Below are 13,818 nucleotides of genomic sequence, written 5' to 3' on the forward strand. Positions count from 1 at the left end.
TTTGAGTGGATTCCATTGGAATTAGCAGAAATCAGAAACATGTGGAACATGTCATGTGGAAACTTGTTACATCTGTTCATGGAGCAGCACAGGTTTGCCTGATGCTGATGGAGGGGCTCTCCTTGTATATCAAAAGACAGTGGTCAACTTGAAACTGCATGACCTGAAGCTGTAGAGTGGGTTCTGTAGAAGTACCTAGTAGAGAGGAAGGTCTGCCCATTTCTAGTTTGTTTCCAGGGAATTTTTGCTGAAATCATGTTGGCACAGTGAATCTAGGAATATGCTGCAAAGCAGATGGGCAAGACATGACTACTGAAGGGTTTGGAGCACAAAGTCCTTATAGAAGATGAGGCCTGTGTGGTGAGCAGGACCTGAGATGCTTTCACAGATCTCAACTCCTGGTTTTCATTCCGTTGTATACTTCCTCTCATCAACTGTGAGCTAAAGTAAAGAGATGAAAGTACATTATCTTTAGAGACAATTATTAACTCTGAAAATGGAAAGTGTATCACATCATTGGCCTAGACCTCTTGCTACATAGATTTAATAATTGATACAATGGATTTCAACATATCAAAATAACACATTGAGTGGCAAAATTGAGGGGAAAAAAATGTCTGATTTTATGTTAAGGTCCTGCAACTTCGAAGTAAGGAACTTGGTTCCTTGGTCATGCTCCAGCAGAGATGCAGCCCAGACCAGTAAGTGCTAGGGAGACAGGGATGGTGAAGGGAATGTTGGGAGCAATCTATGCTGTTTGGGAATAAAGTGCTTTGAAGTTCATATTCTTAGTTCTGGTTGAGATATGAGACCTTTCATTCGGAGTTCTGCTTTCACCCTCCATGGCCTGGCTCTGGCTGGCATCCCTCCCACTAGAGAAGCAAATGCACCTCTGTAAACTTTCCCCTTGTTCAGTTCAGTTCAGTCACTCAGTCATGTCCAACTCTTTGTGACCCCATGGACTGCAGCACACCAGGCCTCCCTATCCATCACCAACTCCCAGAGTTTACCCAAACTCACGTCCATCGAGTTGATGATGCCATCCAATCATCTCATCCTCTGTCCCTCTTCCCTCTAACCCTTCAGTTCATTAAGGGATCAGTGATGAGGATGAGGACGAGCATGATGAGGATGACATGAACCATACCATCCTGTCCTGTTATTGAAGGCTTCCTCAGTGTTAGGCTCTGAATTATAAGTTTTATATTTCCTGCTTGAGTATATCTTCATAATTTATCTCCAATTAAGTGTACACACATTACTATTATTTTTATAAGAGGAAAGAAGTGAAATATTTTATGTCACATGTAGCAGTTCATGGGGCTTTCTTGGTGGCTCAGTGGTAAAAGGATCTGCCTACCAATGCAGGAGACTCAGGTTCCAGTCCCGGGTCATGAAGATCCCCTGGAGAAGGAAATGGCAACTGACTGCAGTGTTCTAGCCTGGGATATCACATGGACAGAGGATCCTGGCGGTCTACACTCCTTGGCATCACAAAGAGTTGGACACAACTTAGGGACTAAGCAACAGCAACCAGATCATGAATTAAAGCATGATAAAATCATGTTTGAAGTCAGTCATTTTGGACAGACTGATTCCAGATGCAAGGTATGTGGGCAATACCTCTGCCAACCCAAACCATCATGTCACTCACCCCTGTCAGTCCTGGCAGAGACACCCTGCTCCCTGCTCACTGTTATGGGAACACTTATACTTGGTTGGTGGGAATGAATAATGATACAGCCATTACAGAAAACAGAATGGAGGTTCCTTAAAAAAATTAAAAGCTGCAACTAATTGAAATAGAACTACTGTAGGATCTAGCAACCCACTTCAGGGTAGGTGCCAAAGAAATGAAATCAGAACCTCTAAGAGATATTTGCATTCCCTTGTATCATCATATTACTTGAATAGTGAAAATGTGTCTATTGAAGATGAATAGGTAAAAGATGTTGGGTGTTTATATAAACAATGGGATATTCACTTTAGTTCAGTTCATTTCAGTCACTCAGTCGTGTCCCACTCTTTGTGACGCCATGAATTGCAGCACGCCAGGCCTCCCTGTCCATCACCAACTCCCAGAGTTTACTCAAACTCATGCCCATCGAGTCGGTGATGCCATCCAGACATCTCATCCTCTGTCATCCCCTTCGCCTCCTGCCCCCAATCCCTCCCAGCATCAGGGTCTTTTCCAATGAGTCAACTCTTCTCATGAGGTGGCCAAAGTACTGGAGTTTCAGCTACAGCATCAGTCCTTCCAATGAACACCCAGGACTGATCTCCTTTAGGATGAACTGGTTGGATCACCTTGTTCCAACGGACTCTCAAGAGTCTTCTCCAACACCACAGTTCAAAAGCATCAATTTTCGGTGCTCAGCTTTCTTCACAGTCCAACTCTCATACCCATACATGACCACTGGAAAAACCATAGCCTTGACTAGACGGACCTTCACTCAGCCATAAAAAGAAGGACATCCTGCCATTTCTGACAACATGAAATGACCTGGAGAATATTATGCCTATTTTTTTTTAATTCATTTACTATAATTGGAGGATAATTACTTTACAATGTTGTGATGGTTTTTGCCAAACATCACCATGAATCAAAATTTCAAGAGAGTTCTTAATTTTTATTATTGTTTACTCATTGACAGATGAATAATAAAGGACAAAAATGGTATGGACCTAACAGAAGCAGAAGATATAAGAAGAGATGGCAAGAATACACAGAACTATACAAAAAAGATCTTCATGACCCAGACAATCAGATAATCACCCAGATAATCACAACCCAGATAATCTTCATGACCCAGATGGTGTAATCACTCATCTAGAGCCAGACATCCTGGAATGCAAAGTCAAACGGACCTTAGGAAGCATCACTACGAACAAAGTTAGTAGAAGTGATGGAATTCCAGTTGAGCTATTTCAAATCCTAAAAGACAATGCTGTGAAAGTGCTGCACTCAATATGTCAGCAAATTTGGAAAACTCAGCAGTGGCCACAGGACTGGAAAAAGGTCAGTTTTCATTCCAGTCCCAAAGAAAGGCAATGCCAAAGAACCCTCAAACTACTGCACAATTGCATTCATCTCATGCTAGCAAAATAATGCTCAAAATTCTCCAAACCAGGCTTCAACAGTACATGGACTGTGAACTTCCAGATGTTCAAGCTGGATTTAGAAAAGGCAGAGAGGAACCAGAGATCAAATTGCCAACATCTGTTGGATCATCGAAAAAGCAAGAGAGTTCCAGAAAAACATCTCCTTCTGCTTTGTTGACTATGCCAAAGCCTTTGACTGTGTGGATCACAATAAACTGTGGAAAATTCTGAAAGAGATGGGAATACCAAACCACCTGATCTGCCTCTTGAGACACCTGTATGCAGGTCAGGAAGCAACAGTTAGAACTGGGCATGGAACAATAGACTGGTTCCAAATAGGAAAAGGAGTACATCAAGGCTGTATATTGTCACCCTGCTTATTTAACTTATATGCAAGAAACACTGGGCTGGAGGAAGCACAAACTGGAATCAAGATTGCTGGGAGAAATATCAATAAGCTCAGATATGCAGATGATACCACCCTTATGGCAGAAAGTGAAGGAAAAACTAAAGAGCCTCTTGATGAAAGTGAAAGAGGAGAGTGAAAAAGTGGGCCTAAAGCTCAACATTCAGAAAACTAAGATCATGGAATCTGGTCCCACTACTTCATGGCAAATAGATGTGGAAACAATGGAAACAGTGACAGACTTTATTTTTCTGGGCTCCAAAATCACTGCAGATGGTGACTGCAGCCATGAAATTAAAAGATGCTTGCTCCTTGGAAGAAAAGCTAAGACCAACCTAGACAGCATATTAAAAAGCAGAGATATTACTTTGCCAACAAAGTCCTTCTAGTCAAGGCTATGGTTTTTCCAGTAATCATGTAATGATGTGAGAGTTGGACTATCAAGCAAGCTAATCGCCAAAGAATTGATGCTTTTGAACTGTGGTATTGGAGAAGACTCTTGAGAGTCTCCTGGACTCCAAGGAGATCCAACCAGTCCATCCTAAAGGAGATCAGTCCTGCCTGTTCATTGGAAGGACTGATGTTGAAGCTGAAACTCCAATACTTTGGCCACCTGATGCAAAGAGCTGACTCATTGGGAAAGACCCTGATATTAGGAAAGATTGAAGGTGGGAGAAGGGGACGATAGAGGATGAGATGGTTGGATGGAATCACCGACTCAATGGACATGGATTTGGGTAAACTCCAGGAGTTGGTGATGGACAGGGAGGCCTGGCATGCTGCAGTCCATGGGGTAGCAAAGAGTCGGACACAACTGAGTGACTGAACTAAACTGAACTGAACTGTATAGCATAGGGAGCTCTTCTCAATATTCTGTGAGACTAATATGGGAAAAATCTAAAAAAACAGTGGATATGTATGATGTATAACTGATTCACTTTCTTGTTCACCTGAAACTAACATACCAATAAATCAACAGTATCCCAATAGTTTTTTTTTAAATAAGATTTTTCTAATATGGCAATGTAATTCCATTAGAGAAAAACTCAGAAACAAAGACTTACACAAATTAGAGATAAAAATGTAAATCTTCATGATATAAAATGCATTCTAAGCAAGGAGTAAGGCAATGAAAACAAGAATTTATACTTAGAGACAACTAACTGAGAAAATGGAAAGAATATCACATCCTTGGTAAAAAGTCCTAATATGCCTAGATTTCATGATAAATAAAGAGACTTACAAATATCAAAATCACACATTGTGTGATTAGATTGAGAAAGAAAGTCTGAATTTTATGTTATCCTCCTGCAACTTGGAAGTAAGAAGTAAAGAGGAGAGCTGCACAACCACCTGAGGAGAGGAGGGACATTCCCAGGACACTCAGTTTTCTCCTTTTCCTTCCTGTTAGTTTTTTTTGTTTTTTTTTTTTTTTTTTTTTTTTAGTTGGAGGCTAATTACTTTACAATACTGTAGTGTTTTTTGCCATACACTGACATGAATCAGCCATGGATTTACATGTGTTCCCCATCCCGATCCCCTCTCCCGCCTCCTTGCCCATCCCATCCCTCTGGGTCTTCCCACTCACACCTATGGATAGATCAACTGAACAGAAAATTAACAAGGAAACACAAACTTTAAATGACACAATGGTCCAGCTAGACCTAATTGATATCTATAGGACATTTCACCCCAAACCAATCAATTGCACCTTTTTCTCAAGTACACATGGAACCTTATCCAGAATAGATCACATCCTGGGCCATAAATCTAGCCTTGGTAAATTCAAAAAAAAAAATTGAAATCTTTCTGTTAGTATTAACAAGTCTCCAGAGATTGGGACAACACAGACCAACTGGCTAATGATGAGCTCTGGGCATTGAGCACTAAAGTCATACCACTGAAAATAATTGGCCGATGCCTCCAGTTCTTTAGTTTGCCTATTCTAACATTGTGAGTCCACACCTATGTCTCCATCCTTTGTAGGAATCTGCATCAGAAGGTCCAGTCTGAGTCTGTCTTCCTGCCCATCCTGAGGAGGGACCCTGAGACTTCATCACACACCAGGCAGGAAATGGGCAGTGAGTCTGTGCTCCTTGGTCATGTTCCAGCAGAGATGCAGCCCAGCCCAGTAAGTGCAGAGGGAGACAGTGGTTGGCAGCGGGACTATTTCAGCTTTATTTCCTCCTCAAGAGCAACAAACATGATAGTTTTCATAGAAAGGTAGGAAGGCACCCATCTACATGGTTTTGGAATAGTGACTTTTGAAATTTATGTATTTGGTTCTGGTTGGCATATGAGAACACTCATTCAGAGTTCTCCATACACCTTACTGGTTCTGGTTCTGGCTGGCATCCTTCACATCAGAGCAGCTAATGTGTCTCTGCAAACTTTCTTTCACACATTTAAATAAAATGAAATTGTGATGAATGGATGATGAAAATGAAGAGGATAAAACTAATCATAACATCATGTACTATTAATCAAGGCTTCCTAAGTATCAGGCTCTGAGGTATGTTTTGTTTCTTGCTTGATTCTGTCTGCATAATCTCTCCCAAATTATTAGTGCACACATTATCATTATTTTAATAAGAGGAAGAAGCAGTGCATTTTACGTCATATCTACCAGTTCATGTTAAAGTGTTAAAGCCAAGTCTGAAGCCTGTCAGTCTGGGCAGACTGACTCCAGACACAGAGCATCAGGGCAGTCTTCCCCCTCTTCACCCAAACAGTCCTGTCACTTCCTGGCAGAGACTCCCTGCTTACTGTGCCCTTCCCCTTGGAGTTTTCTGGAGGGCAGAGTGTTGGGCAGGTATCACTTGCCACATATACTATCAGAAGAATGTCTGAGATCACAAATGAAGCCATAGAAATAACTGGCACCTGATACTTCAGGGTATATCTCTGTTGATGCTGTTCTTTGATTTCACTTCACCTGTTCACTTTCTCCTCTATAGTTAGAATGAGCTAAGTCAATCATGAAGGAGACACAAAATCAGTCTTGGGGTCCAGTCCTATTAAGGAAAATGAAAATATTTAAAATAATATACTCCAGATGTATCCATAGTTATACCTCTCTACCTCTGCTGAAAATTTTCAGAAAGCCTATAAACAATGAAATTTAGGGCATGGGACTCAGAGAAGAAAAACATTTAGTTTTGAATCCTGTTTGCGTCACTCATTCTTACTGTATTGTGGGGCAATTTCTTAGAATCTTTGAGATTTAGGGTTATCGACTGAGGGATTCCTCACTAATACAGAACCACTGGATTGGTTCTAAGCAAACATCCTCACCCTCAATGCAATAACTATGTGATGGATGCACAAAGAAAGGGAAAAATACATGTTTGATTTTGCTACTAATAATGGTAAGGCTATTTGTCATATCATCAGATTTAAATATCTCTAGATCTGATGTTGTGGTTCCCTTACATCCCTGACAGGACATTTTGTTTTTGTTCTTACAAGTACATTCTTCCTAGACTAAGAGAACTGAATGAGGCTCATTTATTTCTGATTCCTCAAAACCTATATCTTGTTGGTGCAGAGGAGACACCAAGGATGAAAATACCTAGTTAAGTGCTGAATAAACTCTTCTTTTTTTCATAGAAACAACATGTGAGCAATATGGTCCACATGGTGGACCCTTTATGTCAAGTGTTTTCATCCTTTTCAGAAATTCCCACAGGACTAGAGAAAAGTTAAAACACTGGTTGTTTCTGTCTATTTCATGGATTTTCTTTGAGACTTGTTATTTTCCATTTAATAGCATCTGCAGCATTCAATCATTGAGAAGTCATTGAAGAAATTTTGATGAATATGGGGGAAAAGAGTTAGAAAAGAAGAGGACATGCACATTTTAACTCATGTGCCAAGCCATATTTTAGGATTTGATGTTATCTGTGCTCCACCTCTGAGATAGGAAAGGCTTTGATCTCTGTGCCATATACTCCATGATACATCATTACATTTTGGGCATAGTATTTAATTAATAAACATGCATGTGTACTAAGTCACTTCAGTTTTGTCCAACTATTTGTGACCCCATGGACTGTCACCCGCCAGGCCCCTTTGTCAATAGAGTTTTCCAGGCAAGAATACTGGAGTGGGTTGTCAAGCCCTCATCCAGGGGATCTTTCTGACCCAGGAATCGAACCTGCATCTCTTACGTCTCCTGCATTGGCAGGCAGGTTTTTTTACCACTAGCGCCTCCTGGGAAGCCCTATTAATAAATACATTATCCCAGTAATGATTAAAATTCTTTATACAAATGACCAAATATTTATTAAGTTTCCAATTTCCCTCTGGTGCCACATATACTCTAGAGTGGGTGTTAGATCTTCATGTCCAAGAAGAGAAGCACAGAGAGCTTGAGATAATTGCACATATTTCACTTACAAGGATGAAAGACCCAGGACTCAATCACTGATCTGCTTTTTCCTGCACCAGCTCTCAATCATCTCTGCTGTAGCTAATACGTTTCGTTTCAAACCCACTTGGCTCCCATAGGTGAAAGGAAGGTAGATAATTACTTCATCCTCTTTTGGTTCAGTGAGAATCTGTGAATCATGGGGCTGAGGTCGCAGTTTACAGAGGTCATAATGGCACTAACATGGATGACTATAAGGTTTTCAATGAATAGTCATGCAAATTGCAGTCTAGCTTTGAAATTTAAGGTTGAGAAGATTTCCTATACAAGGAGAAAATGGCATGGATGCAGTTGACAGAATATTACTTTCGCACTGAAACAAATACAGGGAATTAGCTTCCCTGGTGGCTCAGACAACAAAGAATCGACCTGTGATGCAGGAGGCCCAGGTTCGATCCCTGGGTTGGGAAGATCCCCTGCAGAAGAAAGTGGCAACCCACTCCAGTATTCTTGCCTGGAGAATCCCATGGACAGAGGAGCCTGGTGGGCTCCAGTCCATGGGGTCACATAGAGTCGGACACAACTGAGCACGCACATATCAAACTGGTTATGCACCCACTGTGAGAACTTGACTAATTACCACTCACACGTTATGTACTAATTTTTGTCTGAAACAGAGAAAGGTATGAGAATTTTCATTGGATTGTTGTAAGCAGAAACTGATATAAATAAAAATAATATATGTAATGTAAACTAAATATTTATTTAATATATAAAATATATCAAATTATATATTATTGCACTTAAATGTGTTAAATTTGTTAAAGTGAAATTAATTTATATAAATATAAATTTAACAACTGAGGAAAATGGTGTCTTTCCTTATGTAATAATGTGTGTCAGGAAATTGTTTGATGTAGTTGTTTGTACTTCACAAGAGACTTAACCAAAATGGTGTGGTAACGAAGTGCATTGAGAGGCAATATGGATATTATTTTATTTAGGGAAGATTTTTTAAAAGCTGGTTGTATGTGTGTTAGTCGCTCCATCTTGTCCGACTCTTTGGGACCCCATGGACTGTAGTCCATGAGGCTCCTCTATCCATGGAATTCTCCAGGCAAGAATACTGGAGTGGGTTGCCATTTCCTTTTCCAGGGGATCTTCCTGACCCAGGTCTCCTGCATTGCAGGTGGATGCTTTACTATCTGAGCTACTACAGAAACCCTAAAAGCTGGTTATGGATATGAAAATGAATATTGACATTATGAAAACATTTACAAGAAAACATATGTCAAGTTAATCACATTGGTTGCTTTGAGAACGTGTATGCAGGGAAGTGGGATTGAACTGAGGTCTCAAGAGAAGTTAAATTTTATCATTAATGTTTCAAATTTCTATGATATGTGGGATCTGAAGAAATATTATTAAATGTTTATATTTTAAGAATAGGTGTGGTATTTATGACAGTATTAATCAATAATATTTATGGAGATTTTTCTAAGTGTTGGGCAATATTCATTCTAAGGCAGTGTTGATCAAGTCCTCGTTCACAGAAGGGAGACCAAGATACTCACCTATAGAGATCCTGAAATTGGTGCTAGGCTGAGGTCAGAATAACTAAGCATTTTTAAGTAAGCACATGTAAGTAATTGATGAAACGGAACTGAAAACCACTGGTCTAATCAATATAAATGATTTTTTTAAACTTTTCTTGCAGTGGTCCTATTGGTAGGTTCAGTTACTATCACAATTTCATAGATAAGGAAACTGCTCAGATGTGTTTGCATCATTCTATTTAAATCTTTGTCACAACACATCCCCTCATCATTGCAATATTTTTTGAAATAGAATATGGATATATGTCTGTTGACAGATGAACAGGTAAAGAAAATGTGGAGTGTATATAAACAATGGGATATTACTCAGCCATGAGGGGAGATATAGTTAGAGAGGAATCAACATGAACCCTCTGTTATATTTTTTTTGTTCTGTGTTACATTTATGTTTTTAATTAATTTACTTATTTTAATGGAATATAATTAAAATGTTGTGATAGTTTTTGCCATACATCGACATGAATCGGCCAAAGGGACATATGTACAACCAACAAGGACTTTTTGTATAGCACAGGGAACTCTGCTCAATGCTATGTGGTAGTGTGAAGGGAAGGGGGTTTTGAGGGAGGATGGGTACATTTATATGTATGGCTGAGTTCCTTTGCTGTCCGCCTGAAACTATCACAACATTGTTAACTGACTACACTCCAAAAATCCAATAAAAAGTTTTTTAAAAGAGCGTAGTTGTGAGGACTAGTGGTGGAGAAGGTAGAGAAATGTTGGTCAAAGGATATAAACTTTTGCTATAAAATGAATTCATTCTGGGGATCTAATATGCAGTCTGATGACTATAGCTAATAATTTTGTATTGCGTTCTTGAAATCTGCTATGAGAGGTTTGTTTAACTTATACCACATACACGCGAGCACAAATAGAAGCTACGTAAGGTGACATATACATTAATTAATTTGATTGTGGTAGTCACAATTTGTATTGTAGTAAATCATCATTTTGTACATTTTTTCAAAAACTTCATGTGGCAAGACCCAAATATAAGCAACTTTGTCAATCACGTCAATAAACTGAAAAAAAAAAAAGAAAAACAATAAAGGAGTATTAGTTCACCAGCGAAGAATGGACTTCAAAAAATGTAAAGTGGTCTCACACATTAGACATTTAACTGAATTGGTATGGAAACAAATAACACTGTATAAGATAAAAAAATGTTCAAGAACATTTCTAAAATTTCATTATTATTTAATCATTGACAATGCTCTGTATGCTAATGCCATTATAGTCACCAGTGCTGTATGATCACATGCACTGAATTAAACCATACAGATCGAATTTTTAAGTCCACCAAAGTCAAATGAAGTATATACTAAATGATTTTTAAAATGTAACCCTGATAACTGAGTAATCACTTATTTCATGAAGGAGGGAAGACAGGAAAACCAATAATAAAACTCTGAATACAACCTAAATATGTTTTCTGATTGTGAACATTCATTTTTAGTTTAGAATCCAGGTGAACAATTCCTTCTTTTCATAGAGATATAAAAATATTCCAAATAAAGGAAATAACTAGAATTGAATTTAAATAAAATAAGAATTATATAAATATGTTTAATTTCTTTGAACTATATTTTTTCTTAGAGGGGGAAGGGAATTACTCTTTCTGTATTCAAAAGAAGTAGGCTGTATTTAACTGAGATCATAGATATATTACCTCTAATGTTCCTGTTCCCTTTCACTTTTCTGTGAAGTTTTATAATCTAAGAGTTTATAAACAGATGTGTATAACAGAAACCAAGGAGGAAAATTTCTAAGCAAATAGAATTTGTCACAGTGAGAAATATTTCTGGAGGAACAAGAGTGTATAATCTTAGAAATAAATTGCTTGAATCCAAAATATGGACACAGTGCTCAATGCCCATTTACTTACTTCCTTTGTTTCCAGACCTCTTTTCTTTTTCCAGAGGTGTCCAAGATACACAGAACTGGAAATCTAACAAGCGTCTCAGAATTCTTCCTCATGGGACTCTCAGATGATGCAGAACCTTTGCTCTGTGTCCTCTTCCTGTCCATGTACCTGGTCACTGTGCTGGGGAACCTGCTCATCATATTAGCCGTCACCTCTGACCCCCACCTCCACACCCCCATGTACATCTTCCTCTCCAACCTGTCCTTCGTTGACATTGGTTTCATCTCCACCACAGTCCCCAAAATGATTGTGGCCATCCAATCTCACAGCAGAGTCATCTCCTATTCAGGCTGCCTGACTCAGATGTCTATTTTTATCCTTTTTGCATGTATGGATTGTATGCTTCTTACTGTGATGGCCTTTGACAGGTTTGTGGCCATCTGTCACCCACTACACTATGTGGTCATCATAAACCCACGTCTCTGTTGCTCCTTAGTTTTGGTGTCCTTTTGTGTTAGCCTTTTGGACTCCCAGGTGCACAATGTGATTGTGTTACAACTTACCTGTTTCAAGGATGTAGAAATTTCTAGTTTCTTCTGTGATCCTTCTCAACTGCTCAACCTTGCTTGTTCTGACACTTTCACCAATAATATAGTCAGCTATACCATCGGTGCCATGACTGGTTTTCTCTCTATCTCAGGAATCATTTTCTCTTACTATAAAATTCTTGTCTCCATTCTGAGAGTCCCCTCATCAGGTGGAATGTACAAAGCCTTTGCCACCTGTGGTTCTCACCTGACAAGTGTTTGCTTATTTTATGGAACAGCCCTGGGTGTGTACCTCAGCTCAGCCATCTCACAGTCTCCCAGGAAGGATGCAGCAGCCTCGGTGGTGTACACTGTGGTCACCCCCATGCTGAACCCCTTCATCTACAGCCTGAGGAACAAAGACATCAAAAGGGCCTTGTGGAGGTTCCTGGCAGCACAAACTCAACTTAGGACCTGGCAACCCATTTGAGTGTATACTAGAAAATGTAGCAAAACTAAACCTGGAGATCTAAAAATTCTACCTGTCTCATGACACCATTTTTATAGCTCTTATGGCCTTCATGTGTCTCCTCACTTTCTACCTGAATATTACTTCTCTTTACGGTTTATCCCCCTGCCAGTGCAGGAGACACAAGAGACACAGGTCCAGTCCCTGAGTCCGGAAGATCCCTGGAGGAGGAAATGGCAACCCACTCCAGTATTCTTGCCTGGGAAATCCCATGGACAGGGGATCCTCGTGGGCTACAGTCCGCGGGGTTGCATAGAGTCCAACAAGACTGAGCACACGCACACACACACATGGTTTAACATGACAGTGGGGAGTTCTAAGAGCCTTTTTGTATCAAAATCTCTCCTTGAATGAATCTCATTATATCTATGGAGATTCTATATTTTATCTTTGGTAGCCCAAGCATCCTCAAAAGATGAACAATTTCTCCTTAATATATCAAAAATTTCTGTTTTGCATATAGGGTTATCATTACCATCTTTCTAAATTCCATATATATGTGTTAGTATGCTGTAATGATCTTTATCTTCTGGCTTACTTCACTCTGTACAAATTTTCCAAGCTCTTACATACTTTCAATAGTAAATTCTACTATTCAAATCTGTGCATGCTGTTATATGAGCTACATGTCACCGCTTCTCAGCCTTGGCTTTTATTGCAATCTTCTGGGAAGTTTAAAATACTGACCACTGGGTTTCACCCCCAGAATTTCTGATTCAACTGAATTTGGGTGTGATCCAAGCATGAGAATTTTAAAAAGGGCTCAGGTGGTTCTAGCGTGTGCCCAAGGTTGACAACTACTGATCCAAGTCAAGCCTCTCTTTCAAAAGTGAAGTTTATGCCTTGAGTCCTAATGTTGTTCATGGACAAATGCTGAAGATCCGAAAGAGATCACAGGTCAAAGGCGGAAGATATGAAGACCCTGATGTGTAACAAGCAATTCGTTTTACCCATTATTTCCAATAAATTTCTTCACATAGCTTCTCTATGTTGTACACCTGGCCTTTGCTTTAGGGTGGGGTGTTTGAAATCATGTTCCATCTTGTGGTCTATGTTCCATCAATGTCCATCTTGTGTTCATCTTACATACATTCAACAGTGGTCTGTATATGTTTCTTTGCTCTAAAAGTTCAATGGGTCCCTTTATACCCCTCCAGCCCTTGGTGAAGTAGCTTCCTCCTTCAGTTATGATCACTATGGTACCACTTTTTTCTTCCTTGTCTTTCAGTCTTTCAATAACTTTTTAACCAACTCTCTATATTAAATGTTCCTCTGTAAACAGCTATTTGGTTTCTATTGATTTTTTGACTGAACTTTTACTGATACTGTAGCATGGGCTGTAAAAATACATTGTATGGTGCCTTCAGTTACATGATTACAAAACATGCACAGGTAAGAAGGGTGG

The 13,818-nt window shown here is 39.4% G+C and overlaps 1 pseudogene; it reads left to right on the forward strand.

The window, feature by feature from the left end:
• Window positions 1–5,610: 5,610 nt before the first annotated feature.
• LOC133062766 (putative gustatory receptor clone PTE01) lies at window positions 5,611–12,374 on the forward strand (annotated as a pseudogene).
• The last annotated feature ends 1,444 nt before the right edge of the window (window positions 12,375–13,818 follow it).

This window comes from Dama dama, chromosome 9, assembly GCF_033118175.1.
Source record: "Dama dama isolate Ldn47 chromosome 9, ASM3311817v1, whole genome shotgun sequence".
NCBI lineage: Eukaryota > Metazoa > Chordata > Mammalia > Artiodactyla > Cervidae > Dama > Dama dama.